Below are 20,635 nucleotides of genomic sequence, written 5' to 3' on the forward strand. Positions count from 1 at the left end.
TGAATACTAGGTGATTTTTTTCCCCCCATCTTACCTTGGTTCAATAAATTCTATTGACTTGGTAGATGTTTTGTTTTGCTGTCTGTCTCCTCCTTCTAGATTGTGAGTCCGTTGTTGGGTAGGGACCATCTCTATACGTTGCCGATTTGTACTTCCCAAGCGCTTAGTACACTGCTCTGCAAACAGTAAGCGCTCAATATAAACGATTGAATGAATGAATGAATCACAGGCTCATTTATTCAAGCATATTTATCAAGTGCTTACTGTGTGCAGAGCACTGTACTAAGTGCCTGGGAGCATAAAATTTAACAGACACATTCCCTGCCCACAACAAGGTTATAGTCTAGAAGGGGAGACCGACATTAACATAAATAAATTACAGATATGTACATAAGTGGTGTGGGGTTGGGAGGGAGGGATGAATAAAGGGAGCAAGTCAGGGTGACGCAAAAGGGAGTGGGAGAAGAGGAAAGGAGGGCTTAGGGAAGGCCTCTTGGAGATGCGCCTTCAATAAGGCTTTGAAGGTGGGGGAGAGTCATTTTCTGTTGGATTTGAGGAGGGAGGGTGTTCCAGGCTAGTGGCAGGATATGGGCAAGAGGTCAGCGGCGAGATAAATGAGATCGAGGTACAGTGAGAAGGTTAGTATTAGAGAAGCGAAGAATCTTTCCAATTTCACAATCTCTCTGTATTACTTTACCCTGAGCCGTTTCAAAAGTTATTTGATACAGATGGGGAGAAGGAGCAGAATATGATCTTTTCTTTTACATCCAAAAAAGGTAAGACCATATGAGAACCATTTGATTTGACTCTTCACTTATCTGAATTCCTCTGTAGCCGATAAACTGTATTTATATCAGGTTTTCAGCCAAAATGTGATTACAATTTTTAAGTACCAACCAATAGTTTCTCTGAGGTAAGCAGTAGCTTGCCATTTAGTCTGAAACATATTTTATTGTACAGAATTTTAGAGAACATAACCATTTCTGGAAATAAATGAATTAGAGAGTGCCTGCCCTCTAATTAGAATTAGAAGGCTGCATGGCCTTACATGGTTACGTGGTCTAAATAAAAGACCCTTTTGTTTAGGTTCCCACATAGGGAAAAAAAACCACATATAGACAAATGTGTTTTAAGCTTTAACCTTGTAGTGTTACTGGCACAATAGTATTGAGTAATACATGGTGCCAGCCAACAAATCATAGTTCAAGGTCCAACTACTCCAGGAAGCTTTCCCTGAATAGCCACTCTCCATAATGTCAGTTCAATACACGACCCATTACTCATCATTGAAATCATCCTTATAGTAATTCTATAAACCCTCATTCGTGTTTTTCCCTATTGCCTTTTTTGATAGTGTAAGCTCTCTGAGGACAGTGACCATGTCCAAAATATCTTAGCTAATTGGATCAATGCTATACCTTAGGGGGATAATAGTAAATATTGTTGGTTAGGTCATTCAGTGCTTATATTTTCTCTGTGGGTATCTGAAGATCAAGTTGGGAAAGGAGTTGTTTGTAATCTGAAGCATTATAAAGTATTTTCCTGGTGAGCAGTGATGATTGGTATAGTTTCATCTCAGTTTTACCATTCCAGTTAGGAAGAGCATGAATTGTGTACCTTAGTGAAACATCTGCAATGGTGGGATGGGGTGGGGGGTGAGGGGGATTGGATGTGTGTGTGTGTGTGTGTGTGTGTGTGTGTGTGTGTGTGGAAAAAAAATCAGGAACCTCTGGTAAGCCAAGCTCTACTAGGAGGGGTTTCTAGGGAATGTGATGTATAATGTCAAAATACATATAACAAATAAGGATTAAAGAATGATTCTGAAATTCAGGAAAGAACTTTATCTCTGACCTGTAACCAATGCAGTCCCCACCCATTCCCCTTACCAATTTCCTCTCTTCTGTCCATACAACTATCACTTTAAGACTCATGCACTTTATCTTTCTGTTCCTTCCTCTTCCTTGTTCTGCTGAAGCTTCTGCTCATCTTTTCTTTCCTCATCTCTCCCCCGCACCCCGATCATCCTGTATCAACCCCAGTGCTTAGTACAGAACCTGGCACATAATGAGTACTTAATAAATACCCTAGTTATAATGGTGATGATGATGCCCTGAAAATGCAGTGGCAGTGGAGTGCAATTTGATGATTGACAAATGTAGGTATTGGGCAGTCATTTGGCAAGCTACACCCTGCCCATGGTTTGTGGTCAGACAAGGGATTTTTATTTTATTTTATTTTATTTTTGACTGAAGAGGCCCTTGGTCCTGGCCCTGCTCCCCATTTCCCATTCTGGGAATCAGAGGAATGGAGAGCAGGAACTGGAGGAATGGGAACCGGTAATCAGACAGTTCTTAATCTTTACCCTGTTCTGGCACTCCTCCTACCCCTGGGTAGGGATACAAGAACTTGAGGGGGGGGAATAGAAATTGTGTTCTGGAGATTCATACCCAAGAAGAAATGAAGATGATTTGGGGCCATTTCTCAGGGTCAGCAAAGTGCAATGGCTTGCAAATCAGTCTGAACATTCATTCATTCATTCAATCGTATTTATTGAGTGCTTACTGTGTGCAGAGCACTGTACTAAGCGCTTGGGAAGTCCAAGTTGGCAACATATAGAGACAGTCCCTACCCAACAACGGACTCACAGTCTAGAAGAGGGAGCCAGCCCACACGTGACAAACCTAATAAGCAGTCAGAGATCCCCGTTGGTATCACTGAATTGAATGCTGAAACTAACTTCTGCTATCTTGACAGGACACAATCCAATGACACAGGGAAAACTAAAGAGGAACAGTTGGCCTAGTGGAAAGAGCACAAGCCTGGTCAATCTGGATTTTAATCCCACTCCGCCACTTGTCTGCTTTGTGACCTTGGGCAAGTGATTTCACTTCTCCCTGTCTCAGGTTTCTTATCTGTAAAGTGAAGATCCAATACCTATTCTCCTTCCTTTTGTGAGCCCAGTGAAGGACAGGGACTGTGTCCAACTTGATAGTCTTGTACAGTTCTTAAGTACTTAGTACAGTGCTAGGAACATAATAAGTGCTTAACAAATACCACTTTTATTATTATTATTTAGAAAACCAGGTCAAAATGGTCTACATAGCTAGTGACAGTCTGGCAGATGCCAACATAGTAATAATAATGATGGCATTTATTAAATGCTTACTACATGCCAAGCACCGTTCTAAGTCCTAGGGAGGTTACAAGGTGATTAGGTTGTCCCACGGGGGGCTCACAGTCTTCATCCCCATTTTACAGATGAGGGAATTGAGGCCCAGAGAAGTTAAGTGACTTGCCCAATGTCACACAGCTGACAATTGGCAGAGCCGGGAGATTCAAACCAAACTGAAGGTATATATGCGGTAATTGTAATTTTCAGCCTTGTTTATGGCTGTGACAACTGGACCTACAACAGATGCTACATGACTTCCAAGGCAGTTCCACTAGAGTCAGCTGTGTGCAATTGTCAAGGTCAGTGGCAAGGCAGGATCACAAACAGTGAACTCCAGGAACACAGTCAGACTACAGACAGCAAAACAGTGCTTGTCACATGACACCTTTGACTGTGAGTCCGTTGTTGGGTAGGAACCGTCTCTATTCATTCACTCATTCATTCATTCAATCGTATTTACTGAGAGCTTACTGTGTGCAGAGCACTGAACTAAGCGCTTGGGAAGTACTAGTTGGTAACATATAGAGACGGTCCCTACCCAACAACGGGCTCACAGTCTCTATATGTTGCCAACTTGTACTTCCCCAGTGCTTAGTACAGTGCTCTGCATACAGTAAGCGCTCAATAAATACGATTGAATGAATGAGGGGCACATAAGGAGAATGAGTGACAGCAAGATACACATCAGCGGCTATGACAAGGTGAAATATAGTAACCTTAAACTGAAGAAGTGTATCAAATACATCTCAAATGCGTGATTTTACTGTAAAATATTGGGAGAAGCAGAAGATCGATCAACCTGGTGCCTGGCGATTAAAAATAGTGTGGCTGAGATAGAGTAGAATTTGTCCAGGAAGGAGAATCAAAGAAAGGGCCAGGCACTGTAGACAACTGCACAAAGGCAAATTCCTGACACTGGAACCCAGTGGAGAAGCGGAGCCTCTCACTAACGCCACCAAAATCTCACGATCAGCAGACTCCTCTCTTTGGGCCTGAACGACAACTATATTGGGCTATATATTATTGGGAGGGGGAAAGAGGCACCTAGAGGAAAGAGAGTTTGAGTGTGAAGAGTGATTAACAAATAGAGACTGGAAAATAGATGAAACAGAGAAAAATCTAGGCTATGGTAGGATGATTTGAGATGGTAAAAGATTCAGTGAGGAAATGACACTAGTGTGGGAAGAAGAAAGTGGCAAGAATTGTGGGACACAGACTGTATCTTGTGTCCAATCTACTAATATTGTATCTTCCCCAACACTTAAAACAATGCTTGGCACATAGAGTACAATAAATACTATTATTGAGTGTATAACATATTATTTCCAGAAAGAGGAAAGGAAAAGGAACAGAGAGGAGATAAAGTTCAAAGTTTAATCTGAACAAAAGCAAGAAATATTTGCTACTCAAATTTTAACTGCATGTGTGTATATATATATATATATATATGTGTGTGTGTGTGTGTAAGAATTAAACATGAAGCACTTTATGAATGCAATTCCTGCTATCTCAAATATTGACATTCTTCATTTCAGAACTCTGAAGAATTATCCCATCAAGTAGTCACTCATGTATTTATGGACCGCTTGCTGTGTGCAGAGCACTGTACTAAGGACTTGGTAGAGAACAACAAAACAGAATTGGTAGCTGTATTCCTTGCACACAATGAGTGTGGTCTAGAGGGGGAAACAGACATTAATATAAGTAAATTCAATTACGGATATGTACATGAGAATTATGGGGCTGAGGGAGGGGTGAATAAAGAGTGCAGACCTTACTGCGAGGGCCACGATTCTAGTGCAAGGATCTCACTATGCACTAGGATTGCATATCGCATTGTTACTTTGTGTGCACAACAAACACTGTTACATTGTGTGATCTAATCCCAGCTCCATCACCTGCATGCTGTCCAGTCCTTGAACCTCTCGGTGCCTGAGCTTCCTCTTCAGTGAAGCCGGTATTCAGTGCCTCTTCTCCTTCTTATTTAAACTGCGAGCCCCATGTGGGACAGGGTTTGGGTCTGCTTTAATTGTATTGTATCCACCCCCGTGCCTAGTACAGTGCTTGACACATAATAAGCCCATAAAAATTTCTCCCCTCTCTCGTTCTTCTCCTCACCTCTGGATGGAAGTATAAAGCTGGCCCAATGTGAAGTCCTCATCTGTTGCACCGCTTATCACATCAGGCTGGGCTAGTCAAATGTGCTATTTGGGCCATAGTGACAGCAGTGGCAAGAACTTCAGGGAGCTAGTGACAGTTTGGGGTCAAGGAGAAATGGAGTTAAGTTTATTCAGTTAATCAGTAGTTTTTTAATGAGAACTTTATACAGAGAACCATACTAAGTGCTTGGGAGAGTCAACAGGTTAAAGAGACATGATCCCTGCCCTCAAGAAATTTATAATCTAGAGGGGGAGACAGATACTAAAATAATTTATAGACAAGAGGAAGGAGAAAAAGGGAACTATACATGAGAGGTTAAGGTGTTGGACTCAAAAATTGAATGGGGTTTCCCCATTCAGGTTCATATCCTCCTCATAGCAGACTTCTTTAGAAGCAGCGTGGCTTAGAGGAAAGAACACGGGCCTGGAGTCAGAGGACCTGGGTTCTAATCCTGCCTCTGCTATTTCCATGCCTTATAACCTTGGGCAAGTCATTTCATTCCCTGGGCCTCAGTTATCTCATCTTTAATATGAGGATTCACTATGTGTTCTCCCTCCCACTTAAACTGTAAGCCCCATGTGGAACAGGGACCATGTCCAGCCAGATTATCTTGTATCCACCCTACCTACCACTTAGTATACTGCTTGGCACATAGTGAGCGCTTAATCAATATTATTATTATTAGTTTTTAATCAATAGGGTCTGTGAGATCTATACCTAGATATTATGTAGAGTTCTGAGTACACCTAGTGCTGAGGTGGCAGTTGAGGGGCTGTGTCCTGGGGAGCTTGGAGATTAATGAGGAGAGGCCCCTTAGAGGAGATGTTACAGGTGAGTAGAGGAGTCATGACCTCATTGGTTTCCTTAAAGTTACAGCCACTGAGTTTCAGCAGTGGAATGTCTGGTAAGGGGTCAGCCTGCTCACTTTGCTGCTGCTTATCACTTCCTCCTAATGCTTCTTTATGGCCACATTCTTCCTCTCTCTCCTCTCCCTCTTCTTTTACGGTATTTTTTTTAAAGTGCTTACTATGTTAAACACAATTCCAAACTCTGTGGTAGATAAAAGTTAATTAAGTTGAACTCTCTCTCTATCATTTTCTCTCCTCCCACGTTGCCTCAGGGCTGGCTATTGGCCCTTCCCCCAGAAGTCTTGCTAGTTGTTGCTAGTATTACTGAAGTTGTGAAAATCTGGTCAATACTGTGTCCCCTAAGGCACGGGCAATTTTCTTTAAATCTTTAACAAGAGTGTAGTTCCTGAAGCTGTTGCTGCCATTTAAAATTTAGCTGCAACATTTCGCCATTTATGTTACAGAAATATGGGGGCATCTTAAATTGTTATCTGAGTGATCTCGGTTTAATGAAAATCCATCTCTATTCATTCATTCATTCAATCATATTTAGTGAGTTCTTACTGTGTGCAGAGCACTGTACTAAGCGCTTGGAAAGTACAATTCGGCAACATATAGAGACAGTCCCTACCCAACAATGGGCTCACAATCTAGAAGGGGAAGACAGACAGCAAAACAGAACAAGTAGACAGGTGTCAATACCATTAAAATAAATAGTTATAGATGTATACACATCATTAATGAAAGAGTAATAAATATGAACAAATATACAAATATACACAAGTGCTGTGGTGAGGAGAAGTGGAGGGAGGGAGTGGGGGCAATGGGTAGGAGGAGGAGGTGAGGATAAGGGCAGGGCTCAGTCTGGGAAGGCCTCCTGTAGGAGGTGAGCTCTCAGTAGGGCTTTGAAGGGAGGAAGAGAGTAGTTTGGTGGATGTATGGAGGGAGGACATTCCAGGCCAGAGACAGGACCTGGGCCAGGGGTCGATGGCAGGACAGACGGGAATGAGGTACAGTAAGGTACATAGTGCTGGAAAAAAAATCCTGCTCTGGGTGGGCTCATCATAATTTTTGTGGTCCTGTCTGGCCTCTGAAGTTGTCCAAAGTCAGAACCATCTGGTCTTGCTTTCCAGTATGATGGTGGATTGTGACCTCTCAATCACAGTGGTAGTAGTAGCATAGCAGGCCTTCTTGAGAAAAAGGAGGAAAAGGCTAGGTAGATAACTCTTCTTCCTCCTCCTTTTTCTTGGTCAAAATAGCTGTATAGGTGCTTTCTGGGCTGTACTGGACTGGGCAGAACTATTTACTTCTGGCTACCTATAGTATACCCCTCTCAGGGTGGCACCTGGAGAGTTTCCAGTACTCTTCCAGTCATGACTACAGGACGGAGAGTCAAGCGGAGGCCTACCCATTCCATTCCTAGCTTGGACAGTGGCTAGTGAGTGGAAGGCAATCTTCCACAAGTCAAAACTCACCTGTGCTGGGCAGCAGTGGCATGGGAGGTAGTCAAGGGTGGAGACTTGTTTACTGTGTGGAAGGAGGCAACGGTAAACCACTTTTGGATTTTTACCAAGAAAACTCTATGGATACATTGCCAGAATGATTGCAGATGGAAGTGGGGCATTCTGGGAGGGATGTGTCTATGGCATCGCTATGAGTTGGACACGACTCAATAGCATAAAACAATAACAACCTATAGTCTGTGACTCCAAGATGGTGCTGAGACTGCTTCCATTGCTTTTGTTTGGATGTCAAGCAGTGGCAGGGAATGTGTTTACCAACTCTAGTGCATTATAGTCTATATAGATATAATGACTACATAGTCATTATAGTTTGAGCTCTGTACCCAGTAAGCACTCAGTAAATACCAATAATGATTGATAGGTTGCCCGGTTTTCCCTCCTGGCCTATAGTTTTTTGTTTTTTACATCTGGCCTTCTGGCCCTACCCCCAACACCTTGAGGTGATTAGATTTTTCTGAAGGTAGAGCTTTCAGCAGAGAGCAAAGGGAAGTGGCATGGCTTAATAGAAAGAGTACGGGCGTTGGAGTCGGAAGACCTGATCTCCCCCACTTGTCTGCTGTGTGATTTGGGGCAAGTCACTTACATTCTCTGTGTCTCTGTTCCCTAATCTGTTCAAGGGGATTAAGACTGTGAACGCTATGTGGGACAGGGACTGTGTCCAATTGGATTTCTTGTATCTATCCCAGTGCTTTGTACAGTGCCTGGCACATAGTGAGCACTTAACAAATACCATTAAAAAAAAAAGAAGAGAGGTAAATCAATGGCTACCTTAATGAATCTAAGAAAAAAAACTTGAATTAGGTCCCGCTTTCATATGGCTAAATCATCCTTTCATTGGTTTTGTTCAGTAATACTAGCAACAATTACACTTGCAAAAATGGTTTTTAATACACTGTATAAAAAAAGGGAGGAAACTGCTTTAATGGAGCAAACATGTCCTGACAAATACCCAGCTTTGCAAATACAGCTCGTTTTAGAAATGACAAGCTTTCAGAATAGTATAACTCTCATTGTGCCGAGTGTTTACTGTTCACAGCATTCAGCTTTTCTAAATAATGTCAAAGGAGGCAAAAAACTCAGATGGGGATTCACGGGGCATTGACATAAGAATCTGGCTTTGTGTTTATTTTAGGTCAGGTACAGAAACAGAAAACTAAAACTGGACCTCTATTTTGCAGCCCTAGAGTAAATATTTGCTGTGCACAGTCGTTTTGTTTCCCTCCAGTTATTCCATTCGGGCTGGCGTCTCCTAAGTGGCAAGAATAGGTAGGCAGATAGAAACATTGGGTAACTGGGTTTGAAAACGTTCAGTTTTCCTCAGAGCACCAGACAAATCCTCCATGTTGATGAGAAACCTTAAGGAGGCTCATCCATTTTAAAGGCCTAATTATAAGTGATTTTTAAAGAAGTATCTGCAGATGAAGCAGATAAGATGACTCCATTCTGTCTGGTGATCCGCCCCTGCCAAGCTTACTGCACCTTTAATTAATCATTACTGTGAGTTTCTTGGGCATGAATTAGTGCCCCAGCAGCCCTGATTTAAGTTTAGCCATTGTACACTCACAGAATCTCTCCCCTGCTCGTCTGCTATCTGTAATGTGCCTATCTCAGAACACACTATTCAACCCTGAAATTTCAGCAGCTGCTGCAGTTAGAGAGAACTATGGTTAGGCACCAAGAACAAGTGGTGGTCCCAGTGAGCTGAAATGTGCCATGAAACCTTTCCTTACTTATTGTACATCTTCTGTTTTGAGGCTCTGTTCTCTGAGGAATCTAACCGGAGGAAAGCCCGAGGAATATGTAGGTGGGTTTTTTTTTTGTTTGTTTCCCCTTCCCTTTCTGGTCTCTCATCATGAGAGCTGTTCTCTAACCGAACCCCCAGAAGGTTTGGTTTTGTTTTCCTTAATGTTAGCTTCGAGAACAAAAGAAGCGGGCTGAAGTTCGACTCGACTTCCGCTTGCATTTGTTTATATGCTCAGAGCCGAAAGAGTCTCCGTGCTTGGCAGCCCACTTCCTGAATGAAGAATAAGAAAATTTCTGCATCAGCATAGATTTCGGAGCGATGGCGAAGATTCGGTAATAATAGCTGCTCATCTGCTGTCGTTCTGGGGCAGAGGAATGATAGTTTCTTTATTTAGTTGCAAGGCCACATAGACATCAGATCTTCCCCCTTAATGACAAACTACTTTCTATCCACTGAATGGGTAGGGTGACCTGTTTAGCTCTAGTTGCAGTCAATCACTATCTCATCTTCCAGCTGCAACGATTAATCTGCTAGATACAAAGTCTGTGCATCTCAGCCACTCAAAAGCAATGGAATATCATCAGCATTTATAAATATTTACTTGAAAATAATGTCAGTCAGACCTAATTGAGATGATAAGGCTCTGTTTGCTTCTCTCTGCTGTAGCCAGCTAAAATAACAAAACCAGTTGGACAACTCTTTTTTTTTTTTTTTTGTCAGGTACATACTGAATTACTGGCAATGCACTGTAGGGTTCCTTCAGGAGTTAGAATATCCAGTCTCTTCAAGGAAAAATGCCTGTTCTTTACAAACACTGAACAGACCAAATTCATTGGATTAGCTTAGTTTAATTTTCCTGCTGCTCTCCTTTGTCTCTGCTTTAGGGACTGACACAGAAAAATGAAAAACATCAACCATCTCGTCTATTCACATAAACACAATAGTTTTCTTGCATTTCTGTACGTTTTCTTCATTTTGATTTCTTTAAGTATCCTGTTGGGCATTATCTTGCAAAGAAAACCGGACCAATACAAAGAGAAAGGTACCTATTATTCAGCTGCAAAATGTATTTGGAAACCTTTTCTGAAAAAAAAAAAAAAGAATTGAATCAACCCCTTTCTGGAACACTTGAAGTGATTGCAAAAGATGCCAGGATATTGCAGAGATAGATAAACACAGATTAATAGGTGGGTAGAGCTTTCCCCCTGCCTGGACTCCTGATAGACTGTTCTTGCTAAAAGGAGTATGTCTAGGAAATCCTATAAAATGGGATCAGAAATAATTTTGAACTAGTTCAGGAATTATAAATATAAGTCAGTAACGATTTGAAAATGCACATTCTGTTTGTTGGAGAGGTTGCTTCCACATGGGAAGGCAGATTTCAATTGAGTTGAATATCTGGTTTAATCCCCACTTCCTGCCAGCTCGTGCCCTTGATGTTTTTAAGAAAAACATGGGCTGTCAGTAATGGGCTCAGAATTTTCAACTGGAATGAAAATCTTTCTTGGCAACATGGTCAGGTTTCTGAAGGGGAAAGAGTGTTTCTTCACGTTGAACTAGTCTTGGGCTAAGCAAAATGGATGAACATTTCTTTTCCGAAAATTGATGAGCTAAAGTGAGTTTAAAAAGCAAAACCAAGGAAATGTGTAAAATTAAGCTCATTCTCTTTTTGTCCAATTCAGTTTTATAGTCACATATGCACATTTCAAAGTACAAAGCGTCATTATGCAAAAGGGACCCTTAGTTACTCTGTATAAAGGTCCTTCTAGTTCCTTTGTGGAATGTTTACATGTTCAGGTTTTTTTTTTTTCTTGCCAGAGCTGGGGGGAGGAGGGGCATTACTGTACATTTTTAGTGGTAAAATTTCTAAAATCTTTGTGAATCTTTTCTAATGGGGTTGGAATGCAATCTCCATGCCTCCTGGTCCCAGAGATACAGAATTAAGGGGAAAAAATAGTCTAAACAGATAAATATGGTAAGATCATAAAGCAAAACAAAAACTAACAAGCCACAAGCAAATGAAGGAATGCTGAAGACCTGACAGCTCTTCAACAATAAAGTGTGTTCATAGGTAAGACTGAAAATAAATCTGATTTAGCACTCTGTCATTACACTACTCCATTTGGCCTTGGTATCAAACAAAGCCCAGAGGTTATATAAGATCAGCCACCCAATTCTCCAGGCAGTTAAAGGAACAGTAGTCAAGAGTCACCAATGCAAAATCAGGCACAGTAGTATGCACTGGGGAAGAGGTGTCCTGTAGCGACATTTTAGTAGAACGCTGGTTCGAATAGAGATGAATGAATGCGGTCTGCTGGGAGGCCAAAGGTGTGGATAGACTGATTTGAAGTGCATTCACCATGTGTAGGCTGCCTCTCGTTCATCAACAGTTTTGATCTGACCACAAGCGTGTGAGGTAGAGTGGAAAAACGTTGCAAGTCCCCGTAATTTCTGGTCACTTGAAGTGTAGTGGGAACCAGGCTGGGATCTTCAGGCATCCAGACACACAATAGAGGGAAGAGTTGGGGGTGGTGAGAGAGAGAGAGAGAGAGAGAGAGAGAGAGGGTGCAAGGGTGAGGAAAGAGAAGAAAAGTTAGGGAGGAGAGAAAGAGATAAGGAGAAAGGACAATGCCAGAGGAAAGGTAAATGGATTCACCCTCACCTTTGCCCCTCTCTTCAATCCTCATTCATTCATTCAATCGTATTTATCGAGTGCTTACTGTGTGCAGAGCACTGTACTAAGCTCTTGAGAAGTACAAGTTGGCAACATATAGCTAACATTCAGGCAGAAGCAGCAGGACTTTCTGTAGCATAATAACAATAATGTTGGTATTTGTTAATTCTAGAATAGGCCATTCAACTGGGACTGCAGCTGCTGTTGCCCCCATTTTTGTCCGAGTGGGCTGCCCTGTTTCTGGGCCCCAACTGCCACCTTGGCCAAACTGGCCTATCATGGGGCTGTGGTTGAGTTTCCAACATGGCCAGAAATACATTGCAGCTGTGCTGGAAACTCCCATGCATGGTTGCACAATAAGCAACCAGCCACCTCATCTTCATCTACCCCCGGACCGTCATTTCACTGCTCCTGCCATTGCAACTCAGGAGTTCTCTTCTGACACTCCAGAGAAAAGTGGGACCCTTAATTGGTCCCACCCTAGATCATTCAGGTGGCAGGACAGAACCCCAAAGAGTAGGACTGTCCTACCTAATACAAATCAAGCAAAAACTCCTCACTGGGCATCAAGGCTGTCCATCCCCTCACCCCCTCCTACCTCACCTCCCTTCTCTCCTTCTCCAGCCCAGCCCGCACCCTCCGCTCCTCTGCCGCTAACCTCCTCACTGTGCCACGTTCTCGCCTGTCCCGCCGTCGACCCCCGGCTCACGTCCGTCCCCTGGCCTGGAATGCCCTCCCTCCAAACATCAATCGATCAATCAATCAATTGTATTTATTGAGCTCTTACTGTGTGCAAAGCACTGTACTAAGCGCTTGGGAAGTACAAGTTGGCAACATATGGAGACGGTCCCTATCCAACAGTGGGCTCACATCTGCCAAGCTAGCTCTCTTCCTCCCTTCAAAGCCCTACTGAGCGCTCACCTCCTCCAGGAAGCCTTCCCAGACTGCACCCCCTTTTTTCTCTCCTCCTCCCCATCCCCCCTGCCCTACCTCCTTCCCCTCCCCACAACACTTGTATATATTTGTACAGATTTATCACTCTATTTTACTTGTACAGATTTGCTATTCCATTTATTTTGTTAATGATGTGCATATAGCTATAATTCTATTTGTTCTGACGATTCTGACACCTGTCTACATGTTTTGTTGTCTGTCTCCCCCTTCTAGACCGTGAGCCCATTTGTTGGGTAGGAATCGTCTCTATGTGTTGCCGACTTGTACTTTCCAAGTGCTTAGTACAGTGCTCTGTACACAGTAAGTGCTCAATTAATGATTGATTGAATGAATAAATAATACGGGCTGTTTGGTTCCTTACAGTGCAAGCGGTAGGCTCATGGATTTCTCAACCGATGGACAACGGGCAGAATGAAAGGCAGAAATAGAGCTTACGGAGCCATAGTTTCCCCAGGCTTGAGCTGTCCAAAGAGAGCTGTGTCCAACCTGATTAGCTTGTATCTATCCCAGCACTTAGAACAGTGCTTGACACAGAGTAAGTGCTTAACAAATACCGTCATTATTATTATTATTATTAGGACAGGTAGTCTCCCAGAGCTCACAGCATCAGTGGGAGCAAAGGCAAGGAAAGCAGTGAGTTTTGGAGTATAGCACTGGAATCAATTGCACGGCATTAATCAAGCAATTAATTGTATTTATTTTTAAAGCTATTTAAATGCTTACCGTTTTGTCAGTTTGGACACAGTCCCTGTCTGGCATGGTGCTTACAGTCTAGGTAGGATTTAATCCGCATTTTACAGGTGAGGAAATTGAGGCACAGAGAAGTTAAGTGACTTTCCCTTGAGAAGCAGTGTGGCTCAGTGGAAAGAGCCCGGGCTTTGGAGTCAGAGGTCATGGGTTCTAATCCTGGCTCCGCCAATTGTCGGCCGTGTGACTTTGGGCCAAGTCACTTAACTTCTCTGTGCCTCAGTTACCTCATCTGTAAAATGGGGATTAAGACTGTGAGTCCCCCATGGGACAACCTGATCACTGTGCAACCTCCCCAGAGCTTAGAACAGTGCTTTACACATAGAAAGCACTTAATAAATGCTTCTTCTTCTTATTTCCCAAGGTTATACAGCAGACAAGCGACAGAGCCAGGGTTAGAACCTAGGTCCTTTGACTGTTTCTACTGGGCCATGCTGCTTCTCTTTCTGCTTCTTTATTGAGTGCTTACTGTGTGCATTCATTCATTCATTCAATCGTATTTATTGAGCGCTTACTGTGTGCAGAGCACTGTACTAAGCTCTTGGGAAGTACAAATTGCCAACATATAGAGACGGTCCCTACCCAACAACGGGGTCACAGTCTAGAAGGGGGAGACAGACAACAAAACATGTAGGTGTCAAGTCATCAAAATAAATAGAAATAAAGCCCCAGCTCTGCCACCTGTCTTGCCAAGTGGCCTTGGGCAACCCATTTAACTTTGCTGTGCCTCAGTCACCTCATCTGTGAAATGGGGACAAATACCGTGAGCCCCATGAGGGACACAGACTGTGGCCAACCTAATTAATTTGTACCTACCCCAGCGCTTACTACAGTGCCTGGCATACAGGAGGCGCTCAATGAAAGCTACTAAAAAAATAATAATGATGAAGGCATTTATTAAGCACCTACTTGTTCCAAGCGCTGGGGAGGCCACAAGGAGATCAGGTTGTCCCACGGGGGGCTCACAGTCCCAATCCCCATTGTACAGATGAGGCAACTGAGGCCCAGAGAAGTGAAGTGACCTGCTCAAAGTCACGCAGTGTGCAGAGCACTGTACTAAGTGCGTTGGCTATTGTGGAGTTTTCTGTCCCCCGGAAGCTTTGTTTGAGAGCCTCCTTCCTGCCTCCACTCCTTCCAGAAGTACTTAGCCCGTGTATCCAATTGAAGCTACAGCTCTGGATTTGAACCTTGGACTCAAAAGGGACATGGAGCCAGGGGTCCAGGGTTGTCCTAAGAGGATGGGAGGAGGGAAAGACTCCAGGACTGTGGTAATAGGGAATATCCGCAGGCTGAACTGGTAAGGGGTTAAAGCTATGTAATTTTGCTTTTTTCTTTGCCATCTAGTGGCCGGATTGAAATTTGCCTTTGAACTCGGAACTGTGACATGGAGGATTTCTAAATCTTAAATTGTCAATGAAATGTGCTACGCTAACAGATTCCAGGCAGAAGAGGAGTAGCGTAGAATAAGCTCTTAAAAACCATTTATAAAGTACAGTGCTATTTCTGCAATAGCCATCTACAGGGCTCAGGTCATGCATCTTTCCTCTCCTGGCTACACCTGGGAATACAAAATGGAGGAGGTGGTTTAGGATCCACCTAGGCAGTCTTATAACAATAATAATAATAATAATAAGGGCATTTGTTAAGTGCTTACTAAGTGCAGAGCACTGTTCTAAGCACTGGGGGGAGGATACCAGGTGATCAGGTTGTCCCACGTGGGGCTCACAGTCTTAATCCCCATTTTACAGATGAGGGAACTGAGGCTCACAGATGTTAAGTGACTTGCCCAAAGTCACACAGCTGACAAGTGGCAGAGCCGGAATTCGAACCCACGAACTCTGACTCCAAAGCCCATGCTCTTTCCACTGAGCCACGCTGCTTCTCTAGGGACCCATGTAGCTGAAGGATTAGAAAGCCCCAGCTTCAATTTATATTTGGGGGTATATTCATTCATTCAATCAATTGTGTTTATTAAGCGCTTACCGTGTGCAGGTCACTGTACTAAGCACTTGGAAAGTACAATTCGGCAAAGAATAGAGACAATCCCTATCCAACAACGAGCTCTCAATCTAGAAGGGGGAGACAGACAACCAAACAAAATAAGTAGACAGGCTACGTGGAAATTTTAAAATAGATAAATAGAATTATAGATAAATATACATCATTAAGAAACTGAGGCACAGAGAAGTCACATGTTGGGAGGGCTCTGGCTTAAAGAACACTACATACTATTAATAGTTTCTCTCCATGTTTCTCCATATGTGCTTTAATCTGCTTAGAGGGGTTCACTATGGAACCTACCCCATCTTTTGAATAACGATAGATTGAGGAGGGAAGGATTTTTTTTTCCTTTTGGCCCTAGGAAGTATTTTAATCTCTGATATAAATCTCTACCAAATCAAAATTTACAGAATGGAAATGCTTCGTTAGTCTCAGAAATAACCCCTCACCTATTCATGATTATTTTTTGCCTGACGAGGATAGTCATCTAGCAGTTTCACAGTTATCCGTGAGCGTTTCATCAACTTTGTGAATTAATGTCAAATTTTAAAGCTCTCACCAGGGATGTGGTAATCTTCCCCCTGACTATTCCCACATTAAGATCTTCTCAATCATAATGATAATGGTGGTATTTATGAGCGCTTACTGTGTGCCAAGCACTGAACTAAGCACTGGGGTAGATCCCCACGATCCCTGTCCTTCATTTGAGTCTAAGTAGGAGGGAGAACAAGTATTTAACTCCCATTTTACAAATGAGAAAACTGAGGCACAAAGAAGTTAAGGGACGTGTTCAGGAACACACACAGCAGGTAGGAGACAGAAGTGGAATTAAAACCCAGGTCCTCTGACTCTCGGACCTGTGCTCTTTCTGCTAGTAGTTTTCTCCAGCAGATCCAGTGACATGGGGTCACTTCCCTCGTGAGCCAAACAGTGCTCAGAATCACTTTCCATGTTGGTCTCAATGGGGTTTAAGCCATCTTCATTCTGTATTGGATGATTTGAATCAATCAATCAATAGTATTTATTGAGCGCTTACTGTGTGCAGAGCACTGTACTAAGCGCTTGGGAAGTACAAGTCGGCAACACATAGAGACAGTCCCTACCCAACGTAGTTCCTTAATGGGTGGATAATCAAGAGGAGATTGAAGAAAAGAATGCGGGCCCTCACTTTTTGTGGCTTTCAGCCTTCACCCAGCAGGAATATGTTCATAGCATCATCTGAGTGACTTTAGAAGTTAGGAGTCTGAATTTATTAATAAGAATAATAACAGTGGTATTTGTAAAGCTCTTACCGTGTGCTAAGCACTGTGCTAAACCATGGGATGAATACAAGTCACTTCACTTCTCTGTGGTAACTTCTGAGGTAACTTCTCTGTTACCTCATTTTTAAAATGGGGATCGAGACTGTGAGCCCCATGTTGGACAGGGGCTGAGTCCAACCCGATTTGTTTGTATCCACCCTGGTGCTTAGTACAGTGCCTGGCACATAGTAGAGCTTAACAAATACAATTATTATTATTGTTATTACAGTACAATCAGATCAGATGCGACCCATGTCCCACATAGAGGTCAAAGTTTAAGAGGGAGGAAGAGCCGGTACTAATTCCCATTTTACAGCTGAGGTTTCTGAGGCTTAGAGACACAAAGTGACTCACCCAAGGTCACACATCAGGTACGTGGCAGAACTAGGATGAGAACCTAAGATCACTTGACTTCCATTTGCTCTTTCCTCTAGGCCATGTCAGTTCTCCACCTTCCATTCTTAGTTTTGGAAGGAGAGACACGTTTCCTCACTCCTTTCCCGGGAGACTTATCACTTGTACCCTCCCAAGTTCAAAAGGGAGTCTCAAGATCATTGATTTATATCCCATCAAGATCAATGGACAGACTAGCAAAATATTCATGTGGGTTGGTAATTTCTCGTGCTTATGTGCATCGGCTCTATAGTGAGATCACCAACACGGGAGAAATAATGAACATCTCTAGCCAGAGGCACTCACAGTTGAATTCACGCACAAGGACACTTTTAGGTTTTTCACCCACCCCCGCTCTCTTCCCTTTACTCTTCTAAGCACACCATAGTCACCTCGGCAACAATTCACATGCATTGCTGTGTCTCTAATGGATGCAGCTTCTAGACGCAATATGTCTGGGCTCACCCCAATAAGGTGCTAAAACTGAAATCCTATGAAATCTTACCCAATCTAAGTGCTAAATGTCAAACTCATATTTCAGAAGATTGTGCTATCCCACAAGAATAACTAGTTTGTATAGTAAATGGAGGAAATGATAGTTGAGAAGTCCAGATAAATACTTGAAAAATTATAATCTAAAGAATTCTCTTGTCAATCTTAGAAAAATCAATATGACCTTCTCAGCATTAAAGTGCTGAAGATGAAGAAACAAGCAGATAAAAACCAGGGCAGATGACAAGCGCAGAATAAAAACACAGGAAGTTGTAAATTGCACAATGTAATGAATAAAATAACATTTTCTGGGTGGATCAGTTTCTACTTTCTGCTGTATAGACAATATCCTTTCAGAAGAGGGAGGGCTTGGAGTCAGAATATTCAAACACTGGCCCCTTTACAAAAAGAAACAGAGGAAGAAAAGAAAAACCTATTTATCAGCCCTTGCGTAAAGAGATTCTATTCTTTTTTCACAAGGAAAATGTGGTGTTCAAGTGTGGCGTATACCAGGATGTGGGTGACTCAAAGGTTACTATTTAATATTATGCAGAAAACACATGTATAAGCATTACAGGAAGAAACAGCTTGCCCATACAGGGGACATGCAGTGTAGCCCCAAATGACTAGATCTTTACAAAAATACAAAAAGGTTAAAAAGTATGAACATTCTGTGCTATATTTATTGCCACATTTTCTGCCTGGAATGAAACTGCAGCCAGTAACTCATTTGCATCATACTTGTAGCTTTCCTCTTGCCCTTCTGTAGATAAATTTGGATTGTATTAGCTGCATTGTCTAATCTGCTGGGATTCAGAGATTTATAGGGGCAGAGCAGTGATTGTAATCATGTAATCATTTCAAAATGAGCAAAGGAACACACAAATATCCATTCTCCACCCACACTGGCTGTTTCACTTCATACTTTAACGAAACAGTAAACGAACAAAGCCAAACCCATGAACAGACAGCCTATCCGTTCCCAAGCTATCTTTTGAAAGTCGACAGGGAAAAACCCACCCAAGGAAGAAAGGGTGCAATCATTTACTGTACAGAATGTGTTTTCTCAGCTACAGTGCAAATTGCCGAGATTATGCCCTCATGATTTACAAAGCAAAGTAAAGAAAAAGGAGGTAAATATAGCTGGGGATGTGATGCAACATGCCAGCCATGGAGGTAACGGGTCAAATTTCATTAAGAAATTGCACATTAACACCTAGAACATTGAAAGGAGGGGACAGACTTCCTTTCAGATGTAAAAGCTGGGACAAAAAGAAAAATAAATATTTAATAAAACCTATAAACGTCTCATCAGAAATGCACATGCTCATTTCCTTGTTTCACATAGTTACTTAGTAATCCATCGGCAGTTAAGAAACTAGAAGAATGATTCTTCCTTCCCCATAACCACTGGAGGAAAAAAACAATTTGCCAAATGAAATGCTTTACAAAATGCTTAGAGCAATATGTCATTTGCTCTCAATCAAGCATTCACACTTTATTCCAAGAGTCCTAATAAAACAGTGTATTTGTTCTGAAAGTCTGTTTCAAAATTTTGGAGCCTTAGAATTCTGTTGTGTAACATTGACCCTGGATGATAAATCATTAGGTCCTGTTTTCTGCCTCGCCCTGTGAGGGAGAAACAGGTCACTGTAGAGGGAGCCATGGACATCTAATGGAGGGAGGAAGGAAGAGTGAAGAATCATTTTTCCAGTACGGAGGGCGCGTGCTATGACACAGCACAGGAGTGAATAGCCATGCGGCCTTGAAAGAGAGATTTTGAGAACTGGGGAGCAGCTGGTTTTGCAGAGTTACACTGATTCTTCCATCACTGACTGGCTCCTTCACAGGGTAACACCCCCCCCCCCCCCCCCATCAATCAATCAATAGAATATTAAGGATTTACAATGTGCAAAGCTCTGAATTAAATGTGGGAAGAAAGATATGGACAATGCTTCAGACCCAATCCCTGGCCCACAATCTAAATAATAATACGTGGTCTTTGTTTAAGTGCCTACTATGTGCCAAGCACTGTACTAAGAGCTTGGGATAAATAGAAGATAATCAGACCGGACACAGTCCCTGCCCCACACAGGACTCACAATCTAAATAGGTGGAGGTTACACACATAGAAAATGATAGCAAGCTAAAAGGGAAAATAAAATTGGAAACAAAAACAGTAGAAGATAAACTATTTATCACCTCCTCACTGATCCATTTTGGAAATAGGGGGTCTGAGAAATAGGATCCTGAGAGTTAGGACCCCGGAATTCTGGTCCTAATTTAAGATGACTTTCTGGGGGATCTTGAGCAAGCTACTTAATCTCTCTAGTCCTTCTCTTCCTGTCTGTAAAATATGGTGATAAAAGCTACCCTTGCCTCACAGGGAAGTTATAAGAACAAATGAGATTATGTATTTGGAGGGTGTGAACAACACAGAAGAGAAATATGCCTTATGTTAAGCTTTAGACACTCTGAGGGGAAAGAGAAAACAAAGCATTAAATTAAAGCTGCTAGAATGCTGTGACTGCAAATACATTTACTGGCTTCTCTTGGTTTCTGCATCATTCTAGGCTATCTCACTTTCCTGCCCTTAAAATGCAGACAGTTCATTAAAAGTTAGACC

At 42.4% G+C, this 20,635-nt stretch overlaps 1 non-coding gene across 1 annotated transcript; it reads left to right on the forward strand.

Annotated features, from left to right (window-relative positions):
• Nucleotides 1-7,507: 7,507 nt before the first annotated feature.
• Nucleotides 7,508-7,645, forward strand: LOC119931905. The gene has a single exon (XR_005452207.1). It is a non-coding gene; the product is annotated as a small nucleolar RNA SNORA7 (small nucleolar RNA).
• Nucleotides 7,646-20,635: the final 12,990 nt, after the last annotated feature.

Source organism: Tachyglossus aculeatus, chromosome 8 (assembly GCF_015852505.1).
Source record: "Tachyglossus aculeatus isolate mTacAcu1 chromosome 8, mTacAcu1.pri, whole genome shotgun sequence".
In the NCBI taxonomy this organism is placed as follows: Eukaryota; Metazoa; Chordata; class Mammalia; order Monotremata; family Tachyglossidae; genus Tachyglossus; species Tachyglossus aculeatus.